The sequence below is a fragment of the Ranitomeya variabilis genome, chromosome 1 (genome assembly GCF_051348905.1).
Source record: "Ranitomeya variabilis isolate aRanVar5 chromosome 1, aRanVar5.hap1, whole genome shotgun sequence".
In the NCBI taxonomy this organism is placed as follows: Eukaryota; Metazoa; Chordata; class Amphibia; order Anura; family Dendrobatidae; genus Ranitomeya; species Ranitomeya variabilis.
In genome coordinates, this window is record NC_135232.1 from 836,002,801 (window position 1) to 836,008,814 (window position 6,014).

General features: G+C 43.7%; 1 long non-coding RNA gene across 1 annotated transcript in view; it reads left to right on the forward strand.

The window, feature by feature from the left end:
• LOC143771480 (uncharacterized) overlaps positions 1-6,014 on the forward strand; it is a 254,353-nt gene that overhangs the window by 215,475 nt on the left and 32,864 nt on the right. The window lies entirely within an intron of this gene.

Here is a 6,014-nt window from a genome sequence, read left to right on the forward strand (position 1 = left end):
AATACATCCTGGAAATCCGACAAAAACTCAGGTACTTCAGAAGAGGGGGAAGAGGAAATTGACATCAAAGGAACGTCGCAATGTACCCCTTGACAACCCCAACTAGTCACAGACATAGATTTCCAATCCAGCACCGGATTATGTTCCTGTAACCATGGAAAACCCAGTACAACAACATCATGCAAGTTATGCAACACCAGAAAACGGCAATCTTCCTGATGTGCTGGAGCCATGCACATGGTCAGCTGAGTCCAATACTGAGGTTTATTCTTGGCCAACGGTGTAACATCAATCCCCCTCAAAGGAATAGGGCTCTGCAAAGGCTGCAAGGAAAAACCACAGCGCCTGGCGAATTCCAAGTCCATTAAGTTCAGGGCAGCGCCTGAATCCACAAATGCCATGACAGAAAAGGACGATAATGAGCAAATCAGGGTCACAGATAAGAGAAATTTAAGCTGTACAGTACTGATGGTAACAGACCTAGCGACCCTCTTAGTACGCTTAGGGCAATCAGAAATAACATGAGCAGAATCACCACAGTAAAAACACAGCCCATTCTGACGTCTGAATCCCTGCCGTTCTGCTCTGGTCAAAATCCTATCACATTGCATAGGCTCAGGACTCCGCTCAGAGGACACTGCCCTATGGTGCACAACTTTGCACTCGCGCAGGCGCCGATCAATCTGAATGGCTAGAGACATAGATTCGCTCAAACCAGCAGGCGTGGGGAACCCCACCATAACATCTTAAGGGCTTCAGAAAGACCCTTTCTGAAAATTGCTGCCAGAGCATCCTCATTCCATTTAGTGAGCACAGACCATTTTCTAAATTTCTGGCAGTATAATTCTGCCGCTTCCTGACCCTGACATAGGGCCAACAAGGTTTTTTCTGCATGATCAACAGAATTAGCTTCGTCATACAATAATCCGAGCGCTTGAAAAAATGCGTCTACATTAAGCAATGCCGGATCCCCTGATTCAAGGGAGAATGCCCAGTCCTGAGGATTACCACGCAGCAGAGAGATGACGATTTTAACCTGCTGAATGGGATCACCAGAGGAACGGGGTTTCAAAGCAAAAAGCAATTTGCAGTTATTTTTAAAGTTCAAAAACTTGGATCTGTCCCCAAAAAACAAATCAGGAGTAGGAATTTTAGGCTCTAAAGCCGGAGTCTGGACAACATAATTTTGGATACTCTGTACTCTTGCAGCAAGTTGATCCACACGAGAAAACAAACCCTGAACATCCATGCCAGCGCCAAAATCAGATTAAGAGGAAAAAAAAGACAAAACAGACTGCAGAAAAAAAAATGGCTCAAAATTTTTCTTTTTTCCTTCTTTTGAGATGCATTTAATTCATTTTTGGCCAGTTGTACTGTTATGAACTGGTGGTTTAGGAGCAACATGGGACGTGCTCTGGAGGAGGTGGTACCTGTACTGAGCACAGTTCCTGAGCTTAACACAACACTAGAAGTAGCCGTGGGATGTTCCTGTCACTTCCTAGACACCTCGTCACAGCCGGAGGACTAACTACCCCTAAAGATAGAAACAGGAAAGCTATCTTGCCTCAGAGAAAATTCCCAAAGGACAGACAGCCCCCCACAAATATTGACTGTGAGTGGAGAGGGAAATGACATACACAGAATGAAACTAGGATGTAGCAAAGGAGGCCAATCTAGCTAGATAGATAGAACAGGACAGAATACTGTGCGGTCAGTATTAAGAACTAGAAAATTCCACCACAGAGTTTACAAAAATCTCCACACCTGACTATAGGTGTGGAGGGTAAATCTGCTTCCCAGAGCTTCCAGCTTAACTGAATAAATCCATATTGACAAGCTGGACTAGAAAAAGCATAGAATGTGCTGAACGATTAAGTCCACAACAAGTGGAAAGCAAAAGAACAAAGCAAGGACTTATCTTTGCTGAACTGGTCAGAATATCAGGGAAATCCAAGAGAGATGTGAATCCAAGCAGGAACCATTGACAACTGGCAATGGCTGAAGGATAGAGCCAGGATAAATAGCCGAGCCAGAATAGACGATCAGTGGAAGCAGCTGCTGACTGCTAAATCCAAGGAGCAGCAGTTCCACTTAAATCCACCAGAGGGAGCCCAAGAGCAGAACTCACAAAAGTGCCACTTACAACCACCGGAGGGAGCCCAAGAGCGGAATTCATAACAGCACTCCCACCCAGTAATGGCCTATGTCAACACATTCCCATAGCATATGCATCAGATGGGCCCCATTCGTACCACATCTCGGACATGAGTCTTCAGTCCTAGTCCCAATTTTAAACAATATATTAGGTGTCTTGTATACCCTGTGGATAAGGAAAATATGGGACATTTTTGGGGACTCAGATAGAGATTAATATAGGTGTTGTTTCTAGTATTTCATTCCATTGTTCTTCAGATATGGGGCCAACATCCTCTTCCCAATTTGATCTGACCAACATGGGATGCTTATCCAGATAATAATATAATAATAATTTTATTTATATAGCGCCAACATATTCCGCAGCGCTTCACAAATTAGAGAGGGGATTTGTACAGACAATAGACATTATAGCATAACAACAATCACAGTTCAAAATAGATACCAAGAGGAGCGAGGGCCCTGCTTGCAAGCTTACAATCTATAGGATACAAAGGTAATAATATCCTGTAAATGGAGTAAATAGCCCCTTTGTATTAGATGCTGTAGTGATTAAATCTAAGATATAGTGATTAGTGATATCTACCCTAGTGTTATGACCCCAATGGCAGAGGGTCTCAGGAATAAAAACCAAGTCTGCAAACACAAAAAACCAGTTCATAGGGCAGTGGTAACTGGGCTGACCATATATCTAATCCTAGCACCACAAATAGAAGTAGCCGGAGAACGTGCCTACGTTGGTTCTAGACGTCTCGCGCCAGCCGGAGAACTAACTAACCCTAGAAGGGAAAAGAAAGACCTTTCTTGCCTCCAGAGAAAAGACCCCAAAAGTTGGATACAAGCCCCCAACAAATAATAACGGTGAGGTAAGAGGAAAAGACAAACATAAGAATGAGCTAGGTATTTAGCAAAGAGAGGCCCACTAGCTAATAGCAGAATATAGTAAGATGACTTATATGGTCAGCAAAAACCCTATTAAAATATCCACGCTGGATATTCAAGAACCCCCGAACCGACTAACGGCCGGGGGGAGAACACCAGCCCCCTAGAGCTTCCAGCAAGGTCAGAAATCACATTTAGTACAAGCTGGACAAAAATAGGAGCAAAGCAAATAACTCAAAAAACAAAGAAGCAGGACCTAGCTTAATTTTGCAAGAGCCAGGACCAGTAGACAGGAGCAACAGAAGGATCTGAATACAACGATGCCAGGCACTGGACTAAGGATCCAGGAAGTTAATATAGCGACACCCCTGGACTAACGACCCAGGTGAGTTCCAAACTGAAGAAAGACAATCCCAGAGTCATACCACTAGTGACCACAAGAGGGAGCCAAAAAGTCAATTCACAACACCCTAGTAGTCTTAATTTGTGTCTGGAAGGCATGACGAAGCTGCAAATTCTGATAGAAGGCTCTATGTGGAATGGCAAACCCAGGGCGAATCTGATCAAAACTTAGGATTGATCCATCACGTAGAATGTCCTTGCCCCTATCCCAGATTTTATAGATCAAATTTAGAGTGTGAGCCATTGACTCATTTTTCCTGAGAAAACCAGCCTCAAGAGCTAATAGTGGTATCTGCCATTTAGTGCCCTCCTTTATTAGCTGACCCGAAGCTCCACAGTGGTCAGTTGTACCTCAGCCCTGAAACTGCTGTAAATGCGAGGCTATGAAGTATAACCAAGTGTTTGGAACTGCTAGTCCCCCATTCCCCTTTCCCCTTTGCAGGGTTTCAAGTTTAATTCTGGGTTGCTGTTTTTTCCAGATGAGTTTGTAATAGAGTGCAGGGTTGCGTATGTCACCACGGAACAGACAGACCAACTGTTGAAGGGGATTTATTAACAGGGGTAGAATTCTCCTCACAGGGAGTAAACGGGGTTAATAGAGTCAAGTAAAACAGTAAACAGTGAAGCGGAATCAAAAGGGTTAACGAGTGTTCTTGTAACTTTTCAGCCCAGGGAGATCCTGACTGGAGGGTCCTTTTACCAACGTGGATACAGTCACCAGCAGGGCTTGAGATTCTGGTCTTTTCTGTGTCTCCTGGAAAGTCCGGGGTTAAGTCTCTGCAGCCTGTTCTTCTCAAAGTGAAACTGGAACCAATAAATAGCACAGTCTCTCCATCACTGATGCAGGAGTCTCCGTAAGCCTGGCAGCTTCTCTGTAATAATGATGTCACACACACACTGGGCAGTTACTTATCACACTCAGGGATCTTTGCTTGTCACTGCGGTCACCAGGGCTGCACTGAGTCACTGTCTCTGCACCGTCAGGGGAAGAGTCTTCTCAGATTATGGAGGCTTCCAAGTCCCCACTCTCACTCCAGCCTTAGTGCCCTCACGGGGAGCACTCTGTCATGGGGAGCGCGGCGCTGCAGCCTGCTTTCTCTCTGGCACGCTGTCCCCTCTCTGGCGTGCTCTCTCTCCCGCACTTTTCTGACCACTCCCCTCTCTCTTCCCAGCAGTCCCCTGGTCCCCTCTGTCCAGGGCAGAAAGTCTTCCCCCCAACAACCCAGCTGTCTGACTAAGTGGTTCCAGGCAAGGAGCAGGGAAAGCAACCTCCTTACATTTTCCCAAAACAGTCCATGTATTTTATGAAAGAAAGGAAGACATAGCAATCCAAATTGGAGTATTATGAAGAAAATAAAGGAGTTGTGGCATTAGGATCATTTTCAAAAGATTACTTCTTCCCACTGGAGACATCGGGAGGCGACACCATGTATACACCTTAGACCTAAATTTTAACAGCAGAGGGGCTAAGTTATGTGAATGGAAGTCCTGAGGGTTAGCAGAGACTATTAACCCCAAATATTTAAGAGTTTACTATTTGAATTTATGTATGCTCCAATGAGTATTCCTCTGAAAGAGGATCAACAGGCATGAGTACTGATTTGCTGCAGTTACTTAGAAGGTCCGACCATTTTCCTTATGTTTTAATCATGTCCATTAGTGGTCCTACAGAAGTTCCTAGGTCCCCCCAAAAAAGATCAAACGATCCTGATATATGACCATTAACCCAAAGTTTTGTCCTATGAGAACTATATAATAACTGGATCATTGAAATAAATTTATCAACGAATCCCATGCCTTTAACACAGACCACAAAAAGTTCCATTCGACGCTGTCAAATGCCTTGGTGCTGTCTAAGGAAAGGATCGCTCTTTTTCCCGTGGATTTTGACCTAAGCTGCATCCCCATATATAACTGCCTTATATTATTTGAAGTGGACTTGTTTGGTTTAAATCTAGTTTGATCATCGTGTGTTACCCTTGTAATCACCTTGGATAATCTATTTGCAAGAATCTTAGCCATCAGTTTGACGTCGGTTTGGAGGAGGGAGATGGGTCTATAAGAATCAGGCAGGGATGGATCATTTCCAGGTTTCAATATCAAAACCACCACCGCCTCTTTCATAGATTCCGGGAGGCTACCAATTCTAATACTTTCTTGAAAAACTGCCAGTAAATTTGGAAGCAATATTTCCTGATATGTTTTGAAGAATTCCCCTGGTAACCCATATGAGCCTGGGGCCTTCTCATTTTTAAACATTTGAATGACCTGCAATTCCTCAAGTTCAATTAGTTTGTCTAGTATATCTCTCTCTAGATTTGATAATTGTAATGGAATGGTTGCTAAAACATTCTCTATTTCTTCTGAATTGGCAACGCTTCTAGAAGAATAAATACTAGAAAAGTAATTATGCATAGTGTGGAGAATATCTGCATCCGCCGTAACAAGGACACTAGTGTCAGAGGCTAGTCTAAAAATGTACGAGGACCCATTTTGAGCTTTAACAATAGTTGCTAACAAGTGGCCCATACTCTCACCCTCCATAAAATGTGTTTAATGTTTTATGTTTATTTTGG